The sequence below is a fragment of the Acromyrmex echinatior genome, chromosome 1 (assembly GCF_024713525.1).
Source record: "Acromyrmex echinatior isolate Ae372 chromosome 1, ASM2471352v2, whole genome shotgun sequence".
NCBI classification, from domain to species: Eukaryota; Metazoa; Arthropoda; class Insecta; order Hymenoptera; family Formicidae; genus Acromyrmex; species Acromyrmex echinatior.
The window spans coordinates 3,127,350-3,143,896 of record NC_141852.1 but is presented as its reverse complement, the minus strand read 5'-3'; the positions used below and the strand labels follow the sequence as shown (position 1 = coordinate 3,143,896).

The 16,547-nt window shown below is 34.5% G+C and overlaps 2 protein-coding genes across 16 annotated transcripts in view; one reads left to right on the top strand and one right to left on the bottom strand.

Moving 5' to 3' along the window:
- NfI (Nuclear factor I) overlaps window positions 1–16,547 on the bottom strand; it is a 380,015-nt gene that overhangs the window by 176,660 nt on the left and 186,808 nt on the right. The window lies entirely within an intron of this gene.
- LOC105148628 (uncharacterized) overlaps window positions 7,397–16,547 on the top strand; it is a 53,403-nt gene continuing 44,252 nt past the window's right edge. For all 7 annotated transcript variants that reach the window (XR_846475.2, XR_015546448.1, XR_015546449.1 and 4 more), the window contains exon 1: window positions 7,397–14,564. The gene's annotated coding sequence lies outside the window, so the exon portion shown is untranslated. The remainder of the gene's footprint in view (window positions 14,565–16,547) is intronic.

Below are 16,547 nucleotides of genomic sequence, written 5' to 3'. Positions count from 1 at the left end.
TCGTCCATTTTGAGTTTGTACTGCAGGGAGAAACTGTCAACTACACGGCCTTCATTGTTGCCAACTACCTGGCCCGGAGCAACACCCCGGTGGTCCCCCAGCCCCTTTACAGTCCCGACTTGGCTCCGTGCGACTTTTTTTTGTTTCCCCGTCTGAAGAGAGAGCTGAAAGGAAAGCATTGGGAGTCCATGGAAAACATCCAAAAGCATGTTACAACGTTCCTAAGAGACATTCCCGTCGAGGAGTTTCAGCGTGCCTTCCAGGCGTGGCAGACACGTCTCCGCAAGTGTATTGAATCAGGGGGAGAGTATTTTAAAGAATTTTGAGCATTTGTACTGCTACGATCAATAAATCTATTTTTCCCAGAAAATGCGCATTACTTTTATAATGGACCCTGTACTTGGAAACGTTGAAATGGGAAGTCCTACCTCACCCGCCGTATTCTCCAAACGTTGTTCCCTCTGACTATCACTTGTTTCGATCAATGGCACACGACCTGGCTGATCAACACTTCCAGTCTTATGAAGAAGTAAAAAATTGGATCGATTCGTGGATCGCCTCAAAAGATGACTAGTTTTTTCGACGCGGGATTCGTACGCTGCCCGAAAGATGGGAGAAAGTAGTGGCCAGCGATGGACTTTGAATCATAAATGTATAACCAGTTTTTTACGTTTTTAATAAAGCCTCGAATTTCGGAAAAAAACGGTATAAGCAAAGTTATACGCCTTATATATACATACATATATATATATATATACATATACACGTATGTGTATACATATAACACTGACGGAAATTGAAATCTCAACACCAAAAAGAAGCTAGGTGAATGAAAGTTATACAGAATGTTTGATTACATGAGTTATTACACTGATATCAGTTACAAAGTCATAACTCATAGGATGCGAGTATAGCATTATGACAAATACTGAATGGAATTTTCCATTAGACACGTATGGAGTTGTTAGTATCATTGTGAAAGGCTATGATAATGTGTGATATGACTGTACAAAATATCTCAAAGACGACAACAAATTGTACATCGATAATTAACCCATTTCGAAAGCGGATTATCATTTCGTGATATCACGGCAAAAATGCGTCGTGACGTCTTTACTATGTACAATTATTGGTAACAATGGTCCCGGGAAGACTACTTTGGTACCGGAGTCCGTCCTTACGATAAAAAAACCTTTAATTTTGTGTGTTAATACTCAAATTTAAGTGTTTACCATCAAACATCATTCGAATGCCCCCATATATCGTTTTGTTCTTGTTGTTCATTCAAAGTGAAACAAGGATAAAATACACGAGGATACCCAGATGATTTCCAAACACAGCCCTATTGAGATATGTCACAGTTATATATTCACTAACATTCAGTGTTCTTGGATCATCGAAGCAGTTCCCGATTGCAGAGGTTAAGCTCGTTGGCTGAGGTTGGATGGGTGACCGCTTAGAAAAATAGAAACGATGCATTAAGAAAATTTGTAACGATGCATTTCCGAGAACAGCATCTTTCCCGTTAAATTAAAATAGAACGTGCACAGGTACCGAAGTCACGCAAAAGCGACCGAATACCACCGATTGCTGCCCCTCGTGAAATATCTCGTATAGATAAGCACGTGCGAATACAAATCGGCGGGAATCCGCGAACCGAACCGAACTCTAATGAGACCGCGGCGCTGGCAAAATTTGCCGAGTATAAAAGACAATTTATTTTATTAGAACAGCTTATTGCCTGGTACGATCCTGCCTACGATCCAAATCCTGCAAGCATGCTAGCAACCCTAATCCGCTACGTGAGCATCCTGATTCAAGAATCCGGTCGATAACGAGTCCTGGGAGTGAAGATACCAGCAATAGGGTAGAGCAATAGGGTTCGCTTAAACGTTCCGTTAAATGTTCTCAACATCGTTCGAAATCGGCTTTCGCTGTTTCCGCTCAACCGGGTCAACAAAACAAGAAGGTAGAGTGTTTTATCGTTGGGTGATAATCGAAAAACAAATTCCGATCTTTATACACGATGCGAGGAGCAAAAGGAGTGGAGTGTTCTTCGCCTCTGCTATCGAATGTTCTCAGCTATCGATCGCAAAGTAAACTTACACTACGGTATGCCTTAGATGCATTTCAAACCGCGACACAGCGCACGATCCGCGCTGTCGCGCTGCACCCGTACTAGCGTACCGTAACATCGACATATAATACTGAACGGAACATTAGCATCGAAATCATTTTGGCAAACCTAGAAAGAGATAGAGCAACTACGGGAGTAGTAGTGAATCATGTAATCAATGGTCCTGAGGCATTAAGTTGATACATTTGTACTCAGAGTGTTACTTTTGCACAAAATACACATAGAAATCATATTTCAAGTTTTATTTTGTATCTAATAATTAATGATGTAAGTTTAGAATTATCGTACTGCATTAGTATCAGTCAATACTGTGATGTCAATACTCCTGACTTTAAAGAATACTGTCCTCCTTCTCTTGAAACATAATTCGACAATAGGATAAAAGTAGAATGAGAGTTTTGTGCTCTCTTAATTATCTTACTCTTTCTAGGTCCGTCAAGACGAAAAATCAAACAGAGGCCGTATGTTCCGTCCAATATTATATGTCGATTACTGCGCTAGTATCCGCGTTCCGCGTTATCATGCTATTATACCAGAAAGCATTACTGGAGAGACTCACGTCCGAATCGATTTGTGTCGAATTCAGCGACGACCAAAAATCTTTGTCTTACATTGGCGTGCCTCATTGCAAAAACCGATAACTATGCATATTGTAAGAAATTATTACCGCCGATTATTCTTATTACATGCACGTACGCACACACGCACGCATACATACATGTCCCATTTTAATCGATCACGTCAAATATCTTTTGACAGGTCAAAGTGACCTTGATGAGTCACCTAAGATTAAACCAATGGCACCATCTTATGTATCCTTCAAAGTCCCAAAACTTTTATTTGAAACATTTTTCCTTAAAATGCACTGTTCAAGAGATATTTGAGATGATCGATTAAAATGGGACACCCTATGTATATATATATATATATATATATATATATATATATATATATATATATATATACGAGGTCTGTTCAAAAACTATCGCGAATTTTGTGTTTTTTCAAAAATTATTTACTTATTCATGAATATCTATTTTGTCCCCTTCAAAGTAATCCCCATCAGATATTATACACTTGTGCCAACGTTTTTTCCAATCCTCGAAGCACTTCAAAAAATCATTTTTTGTGATCTTGTTCAGCTCCTCCTTCGATGCCGTCTCCTCAATCGTAGCGTAGCGTCGTTCTTTTATGGGCCTCTTCAATTTCGGGAACAAGAAAAAGTCACAGGGGGCCAGATCTGGGGAATACGGTGGCTGCGGCATCATTAATGTGTTGTTTTTGGCCAACAATTCGCGCACAAGCAATGTTAATGCGATGCTGTTTTCGAAATTGAGCAATTTTGATACGAATTTCGCGGCGACCCGTCTCATGCCCAAAATCATTGGTAAAAATCGAATGGCATGAGCCAATCGATATGTTTAGGTCCTCAGCAACTTCTCTAACGGTGATTCGACGATTGGCCAATACTATTTTCTTCACTTCATCAATGTTTTCGTCTGTTGTTGACGTGCACGGACGTCCGGCACGCTCTTCGTCTTCGTTCACATCTTCTCGGCCCTCTGAGAACATTTTGTACCACCGATAAACGTTGTTTCGGTCCAAGGTAGCTTCATCATATGCCACAGTCAACATTCGGAATGTGTCCGCGCACTTAATTTTTGTTTTTCACATAAAATTTGATACAGATTCTTTGATCCATTTTTTGGAATAGGCAAAAATCGAAGACGAGCCAAAACACGTGCAAGCAAAGCAGCTGTCAAAAATTAACTGAACATTCAAAATGGCCGAACTTGTCGGCATAAGTGAGAGACATGAGTACCAACATAACGCCACAAAAAAATCGAAAATCGAATATACTTAACCCATGGAAATTCAAAATTCGCGATACTTTTTGAACAGACCTCATATATATATATATATATATATATATATATATATATTAGATGTTGGAATTAATTCGTAGCGTTTTACAAGTGATGGAAGTACTTTCATTAATGTATTTTTTAATGCTCATGTGAAATAAATAACATTCTTTCATTAAAAAACGCTACGAATTAATTCCAACACCTAATATATATCCGATTACTGTATTCTCGTCTCGTCTTACTTTATTTGTTATTTAAGTATCAATTTATCATGTTGTTTAGAAATAAATACTTATTGTACTTTCTTTTGTATTATTTCTTGTTATTTTGTAAGTGCCTTCTTTCACCCATTCGAATCTCTTTCGTTTCCCTGACCTAATATTCCGACAAGCTGATCCATGCGACGAATGTTAGGTTTCAAATTAATTCTCAAATAAGGGAGAAAGCGTTCTTTTAATTATAATTTTGTCGTGCATATTCCGGAATAACATACAGATCAATAATATTATTTTATCAATAAAACAGAATTAATTAATTTTTAAAATAGAGTCATTTATTTTGATGGTTTTCTTTTGGCGTTAATTCAATTGTTACGGGTGTAAATGCATAGAGTGAAGGTTACGCACTCAGATTGGGTGTAACCTTCAGTTTTTGATGATCTTTGACGGTCTGAAATCACACCCAAATTTGAGTGTTTCTTTAAGTGTTTAACACGCATATTTGAGTGTTCTTTTTGAGTGTTTAACACCCAAAATTGAGGGTTTTTTTCGTAAGAGCGGAAGCTTCCGATTAATTAGGGACAGAGAAGATCGGTGCATTCACAGGATGGCCCTGGCAGATCGCACGGTGACTAAAGCGGAAATTCAAGCTTAGTGACCCGGCGTTACCACAAAAACTGTAACTATAATATGTTAATAATAAAAAATTTAAATATTAAAATAAAAATCATGTAGGAAAGAAAATATTTTAATGATATTATATTTGCCGGAAGATATGCTTCCAGCATACTTTTTGTATCGCGACGCTCCTAAGGCACAGCGTCAAGTGGGCTCGACCGCCGAGTCCCGAGTGGTAGAGGAGGTCGCCTCAGGAATCTGCCCGAAATGAGCAACTAATTTCGAGCACTGATGTAAAGTGACAAATTTAATTATTAGCGAAAGAAGATATATGAAAAAGTAGTTTATACTGATGTGTTTATTGTAAAGGGGGATATCATATAGTGGAAACAATTATTTTATGAGTAAAAGCGTTTAGGATATTTGAAAGTCAACTAATTTTTTTAAATGGAATGCTATAATACATTTATTTCATTGTATGACAGCCCTTCTTATTGTACGTTACCGATGCAGTCCATTTAGAGTACTTATTATAAGATTGATAATATATATATATATATATATATATATATATATATATATATAAAATAAATATAATAATATTTCGTATTACAAATACAAAATTCATGAATTTGGCCTAGCCTTGCGCATATGTACTCTCTCCCGCCCTCCCCTCCCCCTCTCTCTCTCTTATGCAAGCCCATCAGTCACGGGTAACAATATTTTACAAGTATTTAGTAGATTCTACTGTGCAGAATGGAAAAATCTTCACATAGCTCGAGAAAAAAAAATAGTTCGTTATCGAGGGATTGATTCACGACCATGGAGGAGAAAATATTATGGTTAATTAACCGATGTCGCACAGAGAAGTTAGCGTGTCTCGTCTCCCCTCGTCTTCTTAGAGACCCTCCAGTTAGAGTCTGGTCACTTTCTCCCCAGTTTGTGATTGGTCCGACATTTTTCATCAATTTCATTTAAATGCATAATAAAAATATATTATGCTTTTATTTCAAATTATAATTATAAAAATATATTATGCTCTTACTTTAAATGTATGATGCATGGTTATGGACTTGCTGTCGTATTTATGATTAAACACCACTAAATTTTTGTTTTTTAAATTTTAATCGTTAGCTAGTAGTTTGAACGTTCCAGAATATTCGTCACAGGCCCTACAAGTTGCTCTCTAGTGAGAAAGGAAAGCGTCACTTGGAATTCGCGAGGAAATTAAAAATTATGGATGTCTAATGATGACCTAAGGTCCTCCAAGGCTTTTTAACTAAACTTTTTGAATAGTTCCCTCTTTTTCTTTTCACGTTGAAGAGAAAAAGAAAAAAAAATGAACTGTGCAGGAAATATTTGCAATATTTTAATTTGCTTCAGTTTGCTTACCATTGCTTACAGCTGCGATTACTGCATAGATTTTGTCTATATTTATGAGATCGTACTCCGTTTTTCACAGTTTTTCAGGGATAATAGCACGGATATTAAAATGTATATATATGTTCTTCTTGATCAGCAAGTGAGTATATTCGGATGTGTTTTCTGAAAGCTCTGCTTTTGTCGATTATTTTCTGCTGTGCTTGCCCCACGGGATATTTTTGTTGCAGTCTTAGTGTATCAAAGCATCTCTTATTTGATGTTTGAGTGTTCTGATCTTCTGAACAGAATTCGGTTATTTCTGAGAAATCTCGATGCTCGAATTTTCTTTTACATTGGATCTGAGGATTGCTACTGCCATTCACTTTGCGCATGTGTCCTATCACTCAATTGGCTCAACGTCTGTCGATACAGAGTTTCGGATGGCGAGACTTCCACGGCAGTCAAGTCTCACCATCAAATTTATCTGACTCAACGGATGGCTCTGCCGGTATTGTTATGAATATACCTCAAAACACCGTTTCGAATTCTCTGGACGTCAAAGTTCCAGCAAGACTCAAAACTTCTGGTATCTAGAGATCCCAGTCTCTTCTCATTTTTAAACAGTTTGTAGAAACCGGAACTCTGTGTTTTTTCCCTAAGCTAAGTTTTATATTAATGTTACATGAGTTTTATATTAATGTTACTCTCTATGTTAAGATTGTTTACGTAACGGTACTTGATCTAAAATATTGTTATCAAGCAAGGAATCATTGGAGAGGAAGTCTCTAATTGAATCAGCATTTCGTGTTTGTAAAGAGGCATTCTTTGAACTGTCGACTGCTTTATTAAATAAGTTTTATTAGGGTACTAAACCATCGGATTTCAATCTAAAGATCAAGAAATCATTCTGGCTCCTAATAAGGGCGTTTATATCGAGGCACTGTCGATCGACTTACGGAAGATGGAGAATGCTGCCTTGAATGAAATTGGCTTGACCGTGCAATCTAAATGAATGCAAGCTTAATCCAAGATTATTGGTTCGCAGCGTGTCGACTAGTCCATCAAAGGAAAAACTGAAGTCCGAAATTCTGGCCTTAAATCTAAGAAATATTGACTTGTCTCAACTGAAAATTATTTATATCTTTCCAACCAAGAATAGTAAAAGGTCAATCAGCTATGTTACCTAAAAACCATTCTTGAAATTTAGAGTTATTATGTAATGAGGGAAAGACAACTGTTCATTGACTATAATAATAATGTCTGCGAAGTTTGATTACATCAGAGTCATTCAGAGTTAAATGTTCGGCTTTCGCTCATTTCATTAATAAATGTACATCCTCTTCATTTTGTGGCCAATGTTCGGATGAGCACGAAACGAAGGATTGTATTATACAAAGAAAAATGAATTCTCGTATGTGTAAATTGCAAGCGATGGACTGCGGTGTTGCACTTGATAGCACTTGATAGCAGGAACTGTCCTATTTTTCGGAGAAGACTCGAGGATAAGAAAAAGAAGCGTTAACTATGTCTAAGAGTTCTCAAAGAACGTCATCTGATTATATACTAATGTGTCATATTAACTGTCAATCGTTGCCTGCTCATTTCTTGAATTCAAATCTTCGGACTCTGAGAAAACGACGTTATTTGTATTTCTGAATCCTAGCTAGAACCTATACTCTTCGATCGGGCGGTATCCTTGTCAGATTACCAACTTTTCAGATGTGATAGAGTCGGTAAAGGTGAGCATTTTCATCTCTAAGCAATTTTCATCTCTAATTTGCTACGGTCTCGTGTTCTGCGAGAATCGGGAGGTGCGTGGTAGGCCTGAGTATCTGCTAACAGAAGTCCTGGTGCTAGCAGTGAGTTTCTGCTTACGATTATGTATAAACTGTCTTACTGTGAATATCTCTCCGACTTTTTCAATCTATTTACCGATCTGTTTGCAGCATTCAATCTGCCTACAAGCATTCGATCATTTTTGGAGACTTTAATGTCGATGTGCACATTCTCTCTTTTGACTCAGAACAAATCTTATCTTTCGTATCATCTTCAAATTTATATGTGGTGCCCTACGAGCCTACGCACCACATTCGTCGATCTTCGATCTGACTGATTCTTTGTATTATCGATGACAGTGAGAAGCTTGTCGACTTCAATCAAAGGGATGTTTATTTCCTATCTGCCCACAATTTGATAGATATTACCTATAAAAGTGGAGAATTGCTCACGCAAGACAGTCAGAGATTTTCGAAACTTTGATGCCGACAACTTTCTTATGGATTTGGACTCATGCAACTGAAGTGCTGTCTTTGAATCCTATGATATTAGTAATATCGTTGAACTTTTAAATAAAAATTTACTTAACTGCTATGATCTCTGTTCAGAATAATGAAATCTAAGCATCTATTAGCATCCTGGCTCACAAATAATATTAAAAGAATTATGAGAGAGAGAGGGGGAGGAAGAGGAGGAGAGAGAAAGAGGGGGGAGAGAGAGAGAGAGAAAGAGAGAGAGAGAGAGAGAGAGACTTGGTTCGTAGAAAGTGGAGAAATCACAAAACCGATATCAACTATAAACATTACAGGGAGTTTAGGAATAAGGCACATCGATAGTGCGAGCAGCCAAATGTTCTTATTAGTGTGACATTTTCAACGATCTTAACGAGCCTAATGCCATCTGAAATAAGTTGAAATACCTCGGTTTGATTAGGCAGAGATCTACGGACAAAAGTTCTTCTCTGTTGAAGACCTAAACAAGTTTTTTGCTGGGGTGCCTACAAAATCCATGACCTCAACGAGCATCTACTTTGGTGATGAGATTTACGATGACTCGAAATTTTATTTGAATGAATTTTATTTGAATTACACCTCAAGCTCTGCAAAGCAATAAATCTTCTGCCATTGGTCGTAATAATATTTCACGTAATCCTCTCATAATGACTTTACCTTATCCTATTTGTATTAACACATATTTTTAATTTCAGTTTATAAAACAAAATTTTCCCTAATTCGTGGAAGTTTGCTATCTGCCTAAGACTAAAAATCCTTCAGATCTTGGAAATTTTCAGGCCGATTTCGATATCTTTTAAAATGACCGACTTACTCTCTTGGCGCATTTCCGAAATTTTGAAAAACACTATGTCTCTGAACCCTTTGAGGTACAAACGAAAATGAAAGAGGTAGCAACAGGTACAAATGATTCTTTTTCGAATGGCATAAAAAAATCTTATTGCGCGCTCGCCATTTTTTATAATTCACTTACTTTTTTTTATTGTTTGAGGTACAAACGAAATAATGATCGATAGAAACAGATATACGTACAAACGAAGTATAAACGCGATACCATTTTTATTTTTGATAAAGTTGTTCGCCAGGTTCACATCGCGCAATGATTCGATTCTCCAATGACCTTGATCTTGACAAATATTATCCAAAATATGACCTTGAACAATATCCAAGAGATTTTATTCGTCGGTTGAACACCTTAGGTAATATTAATGATAGCGATATTGTAACTTTTAAGCTTTATATCGAAAAGTACTTAATAAAAATAATTTTTTGTAGTGTTTTGAAAAGCTTTTGATACCAGCTATTAGATTATGGAATAAAAATGGAATATTTTATTTTAAAAAATCAATGTGACCTTAACTTGACATTGGCGACGCCATCCAAGGTCCAACTGAAGATCCAATAAGATCAATAAATAGATCTTTTTAAATCTTACAATTTTATCTGAAAAATTTTTCCAATAAACCAATACTTTCTGAGATACCAGGTGTATGCATAAGTTTTTTCCGGTTTAACTAAGAGATGGCGCCAGCGAAAAGTACGCAGCGTATTAATTTGACACGCCATTTTGTTCGTCTGACATTTAACTACAAACAAGTTGAGTAAACACACACAAGTTGAGTTCGCCAAAAACTAACGTCTTTGTTTTATCGTTCAGTGATCATGTCGAGTTTTGTGCCTGAAAAAGAACATTTGCGGCACGCATTTCTTTTTTTATTTAATCAAAAGAAAAAGGCTGTTGAAAGTCATCGTTTGCTGGTAGAAACATATGGTGAACACGCTCCATCGATTAGAACATGTGAGACATGGTTTCGACAATTTAAAAATGGTGATTTCAATGTGAAAGACAGTGAGCGCTCTGGTACCACAAAAATGCGAAGACGAGCAATTGCAGGAGTTATTGGATGAAGACCCAACTCAAACTCAACGGCAATTAGCAGAAGCATTACATGTATCACAAGAAACAATCAGCAGACGTTTACGAGCAATGGGAAAGATCAATAAACTCGGTAAATGGGTCTCACACAATTTGAATGAACATCAAATGGAAAATCGCAAAGTCACTTGTGAAATGCTGCTTCAACGCTACGAAAGGAAATCATTTTTGCATCGAATTGTGACGGGTGACGAAAAATGGATTTATTTTGAAAACCCGAAGCGGAAAAAATCGTGGCTTTCACCTGGCGAAGCCGATCCATCACCAAATCGCTTCGGCAAGAAGACCATGCTCTGTGTCTGGTGGGACCAGAGCGGTATTGTGTATTATGAACTCTTGAAGCCCGGCGAAACCGTTAATACACAACGCTATCGCCAACAAATGATTAATTTAAACTACGCATTAATCGAAAGACGACCGGAATGGTCCAGAAGACATGGCAAAGTAATTTTGTTACACGACAATGCGCCGTCTCACATAGCAAAACCAGTGAAAGACACCTTGAAATCATTTGGATGGGACATCCTTCCGCACCCGCCGTACTCCCCAGACCTGGCGCCATCTGACTATCATCTCTTCGCATCAATGGGGCACGCGCTCGCAGAGCAGCACTTCAGCAATTTCGAGGAAGTTGGAAAATGACTCGACGAATGATTTGCCGCAAAAGACAAGCAGTTTTTCTGGCATGGTATTCATAAATTATCTGAAAGATGGGCGAAATGTGTAAAAGCCGATGGCCAATATTTTGAATAAAAAAAAATTAATTTCCCTTGAAAATTACGTGTTTTTTTTTTATTAAAAAACCGGAAAAAACTTATGCATACACCTGGTAATTAGTCGTTTCGAGACTTTTTTGGACTTCACTGTATATAATATCATTTGTGTATGTATACAAGGTGTATGTATATGTATATATGTACATAATAAATTGTATAAAATAATTGTATAAAATTGCCCCTTCAAATATTGAAAAGTACGACCAGCCCACTGCACAGTCGTTAGTTCGCGTGGCTACGTAATGTCCGCGTGGCGCTAGTATACTAAGCATCCAGTTATATATATATGTATAAGATCCATTTTTTTTATATTTGACGAACAAGAAGGAATATCATTGCTAATTTCTGTAGTTACCGCATATTCTAAAATACGGCGATTCTAAAAAATTGAGTTAATGTATATTTAATAAACCATTATTATACAATTGTTAATTGATAATTTTTATAATATATAAAAGTAAATCTTGTTATTGTATATACAATTTTCAAATAGTATGATATCAAATATGTACTTTATATGTAATTTTTTTATCAGCATGCAGTATTAATTTTATGATTAAAATTTTTATTAGAGAAAAATTTTTTAAAATTATTTTTCATTAAAATAATTCAATTATAATAAAATATAATTACATAAAATGAAATAATGGAAAAGGAAAAAAATAAATATATGAGAAAAATAAATTTTCTATATAATGTAACTTATTTTTATTTCAATATAACATTAAAAATATTAAATAATTATTTATATATACACCTTAAACATACTTAAGTTTTGTAAAACTTTGATTTTTTTTTTTAAATATCTATGACATTATTGAACGATAATAATAATAATAATAATACATTTTGCTCTCTAATGTTATCTGTTTCGATATTTGATACATGTTCATCAAATAAATCTTCTTTTTGATCACTGATTTAAACTTCTTCTGTCCAAGAAAAATAACTTGGTACAGCATTTTGTCTTAAACGGGGCTTTTTGTACCGTGCAGACTAAGAAAACATAAAAATCACAATAACGACAGTAACAAATTATATGTTCAATCTGTTCAATTAATATAAACATTGAACTATTCCAGATCATGGGTGTAGTTACAAAATCAATGATTTTTTTTTATTAGTATTATATAGGATATTTAAAAAGGGAAGGAGGATGGGGCAAACCAGCCAACGCCAAACTTATATAATGTATTAATGAAGTTGAGTAGGCGAAGAAAGTTCATATCGTTCATATAAACGATATAAACTGTTATCTGTAAATACTTTATTGAAAGTTATAAACATTCAAAAATTTTTCATCAATCGTTATAATAATTGTAATGATCGTAATAAATGCCTTAAAATTTCTGCAAGAATGCAGGCTTTCTATTCGTCAAACTGATCAAACTCTTTCAAATATTTCTACCATTTCTACTATATATTAAAAACATTAAAAATAACAGTAAATACGTACATTTTGAATACTTTTTTACAACTGATCTTTTTCATAATCTCTTAAAGCTGTTTTGCAATAAATAGAAATTATAGGAATATAGGAAAGGATGTATATAGTTAAAACGTGCAAACAATAACTTATTTGTATCTGAGTTAGTGATCAATATAATGAATTATAGAAAACAATTTTGTTTTTAAATTTTTGAACATTTATAATTTATTAATTAGTATTGTACATTTTCGGATATACATATAAACTATATGAACTTTTTCATTTACTATTCGTTAACAAATAAAGTTTGTCCCCGATCTCTCCAATGTCTCCGATCTTTCCGGACATGCTATAATATCATTTACATCAATTATAATATCAATTACTTAACTACAAATATCTTTAAAAGCTCTAGCTAATGACGGCTAATAACAAACTGTAATTTATCATCTATGAAATTTACCACACTAACAATACTTCCTTGTTTGTTATAAATAGATTTCATAAAATGGGTCACATATTGACTGCTTATGATTTAAATTGAAATTTTTTCTTCTTATTGCTATCTGCCACAATTTCTTTATATTTTCGTCTTTGGAAATGTGAAAAAAACTTTCTCGTTATTATTGTCGTATCCAACAGTACTGGAGCTATACGCGGCATAATTTTTTAATTTTACACTTTTCTGTCACGTCATTATTTATCAGTAAACCCAGTAAAGCATGCACATCATGCAGAGTCCGCAAAGACGAGTGATGCGAGTGACACAGAATGCATTTCGAGGAAACACTATTCGCGCTATGGACGCAAACACAACCAACGTTGTTCGTGGAGCCAATAGCGCGATAGTGTTAGCAAACTTCACGTAACTTCACTAACGTAATGTTAGTAGCATTTAATCAGAGAGATTTAATATTCGTCGAAGTTAAGTTAATGTAGGAGATTCTGTTTTCTCCGACCAACTTTTCTCTGTAATTTAAATTTTTAGTGTTTTATAAAGTATATGTAACGTAAATTTTTAATTTTCTCCTAGTGAATAACAAAACACAATCTCAATTGTAATCTCTATGATGGTTTGCCGCTAGGCCGGAGTGAACAATGTAAACTAGATCAAAAAATTACAATTACATTGAAAAAATTAATCAGATAAAAGGAAGAATCCTTAAACATGCGTTGTTGATTTGAGAAGAAGCGTATCTACATCTAATAAAGACCTTAAGTATCCGCAAAATACCCTGTCGCGCTATACCGCAATAGTAACTTTTTTCCGTACATGAGAATTGAAACTCGCCAGTAACAAGATACCTCTGACTTTCACATTTGTAATGAAATCAAATACACAAGTTGAACTCTGTTTTGAGAGAAACTTTGAAAAGTTAATTCATTGCAAATCAATTGCAAAGATTGAAATTGAGATTGCATTCACTATGATAAAATTTGGAACATGAATTCACACATTACGTATACATACATTTATTCTACAAAATTCTAAAGAAAGAAAAGTTTGGTGTCACTCGAGAACAGAATCTTCTCAAACATTAATCTAACTATGACGAATGTTAAACGCTACCAACGCTACGCTAGGATCGTTCACAGATCTGTAAACACTAACACTACCAATACACTACCTCGGAAAGAATAGCGTTGATAACGCGCAGTGTGACGTAACACGCTACCATTAGTGACGTCATGATCGTGTTTGTGTGCTATCTGCAGCTCCGCGAACAGTTTATAACGCTAAATAGCATGAATAGCGTCTCTCCAAACGCACCCACAGAGAGCACAGAGACAACAGTTGATCGGGAACCGGGCGCTTAGTCGCTTAGTGTCATCTAGCGGTTTGCAGACATTAAGTAGCTACACGATATAATGCGATATATGGGCGAGTGTCAAGGGGCTGATGACGAAAAGAGATTCGACACAATTTATAATGTAAGCAAATTCCACGTGATGGAAATATTTAGATATAATTTGAATGCACAAGACGACATTTATGACTATATAATATATATACCGACATCCAGCAATCTACAAAATTTTCTTGTTATGAATACTTCATTAATACTAGTTTCAAAATACTTATTCTTTATCAAGAATTTATATGTTCTTATATGAATTCGATAACTATTCCAAATATACATATTTATAAATATTTTGATGATATATCTCTATACAGAGTATATGAATGGCCGCATGAACGTTTATGTAATTAAAAGCGTATTGTTTATTATCAAAGGAATAAGTAAATTTAAGATTGAAAATAATATAAATTTGACAAATATAAGATATCTAAATAATATATCAATTTTATATCTGTTGCAATATATGTATTATGTAAACATATGGTGTAGTTAATACACAATCTAGACAACATCATGTCCAAAATTAGATTTCAATATAGAAAGCATCTTATATTCCGATTTTGGGCATGCGTTGTATTTGGAAAGCGTAGAATCTGAAAATATGTAAGAACTTATAAATTTCTCATTCTCTTGCAATTAACACATAATTATATCATATGGGTATATATATATATATATGCGCGTACAACGAAACGATTGCGTGCACAAAGGTGTTTGTGTGTACATGTGTGTATATATACATATACATGTAGAGAGAGAGAGAGAGAGAGAGAGAGAGAGAAAGAGAGAGATAGAAAAAGGAAGAAACAACAGTCAATAACCAGTCACAAAGTACCTTTTAGTCGAGTTAGCGAGCTTCTCTCTATGCTCAGGGTCAGACTGAAACAGATATCATGACGCGTCATTTTTAACGCGATTCATTAGTCATTGATTGATAGATAAGTTGGATAACTTAATAGATTAATAAATGGGAATGTTTTTCAAGATAAAAATTGGCAACTCGATAAATGTGCAACTCAATGTGACGATCAGCGCAAAAATTATTTGAAGTCGTGATATGTCTATGTAAGATTGTTTTATGAGCGTTATACATATATTTTTGTCGTAACAAAGCAAACTCGTTTTTTATTTTCTATAATATAGAAGATTCTATATAAAGATATAATATAAAGAATCACTAATACCGTCATGCCATTTTATTTTTGAACAATATGTCTTGAAAATAATACTTCAAAAACATAAATAACTATTTGCAAATTTGCAATAATTGATTTTTTTATAAAATAAGCAAAAATGAGCATCTTATAAAATGAGCATCTTACAAAACTGATACATATAGACAGTATAATGTTACATATTTCTATTTTTTTCTTTTTATTTTTACGAAATATCTACAAATAAATGTGTATATAAAAATTTTTTTAATTTTTTCACTTTGATATGAAATGTTTTTTGTTGATTTATAGATATACATTTTATACTGCTATGCAAACATATAATATAGCAGTTCTTTTTTTTAAGAGTTTTCTTGTAAATACAGGATTGCCCAGCTTTACTAGAGCTATTTAAAGCCCATTCTATAATTGCGCAAGCGTAGTTATAAGTGGCTGTAATTGTAAGAATTGACTAATCATAGGAAATTATTTTCTTTATATTTAACTATGATTAGTTCTTATAACTACAACCACTTACAATTACGCTTCCAGTAAACAATACTGCACTCAAGTAAACAATAAGTAACACTTATTAATTGAAGAAGTGGTGTAGCATATAACGAAAGAAACTCATTATTCAGAAGTCTTAGAATCGAATCCTACTAAAGTGGGTTTTTCAGAACCAATTTAAATAATTAATTTTAAATAAAATCACTGCAAATATCTTAAGAATAAAGTGTGTAAGTCTTAAATGTGAATAATTTTTTTTTTCAAATATTGACTCGACTTGAGTCTAATCCATTTCAATGATTTTTTTACCTAAAGGGAAATCATATAAAATCCTATATAAATTTTCCATAGGGATTCCTATTTAATTTTTTTCGATAGGGATCATTCGT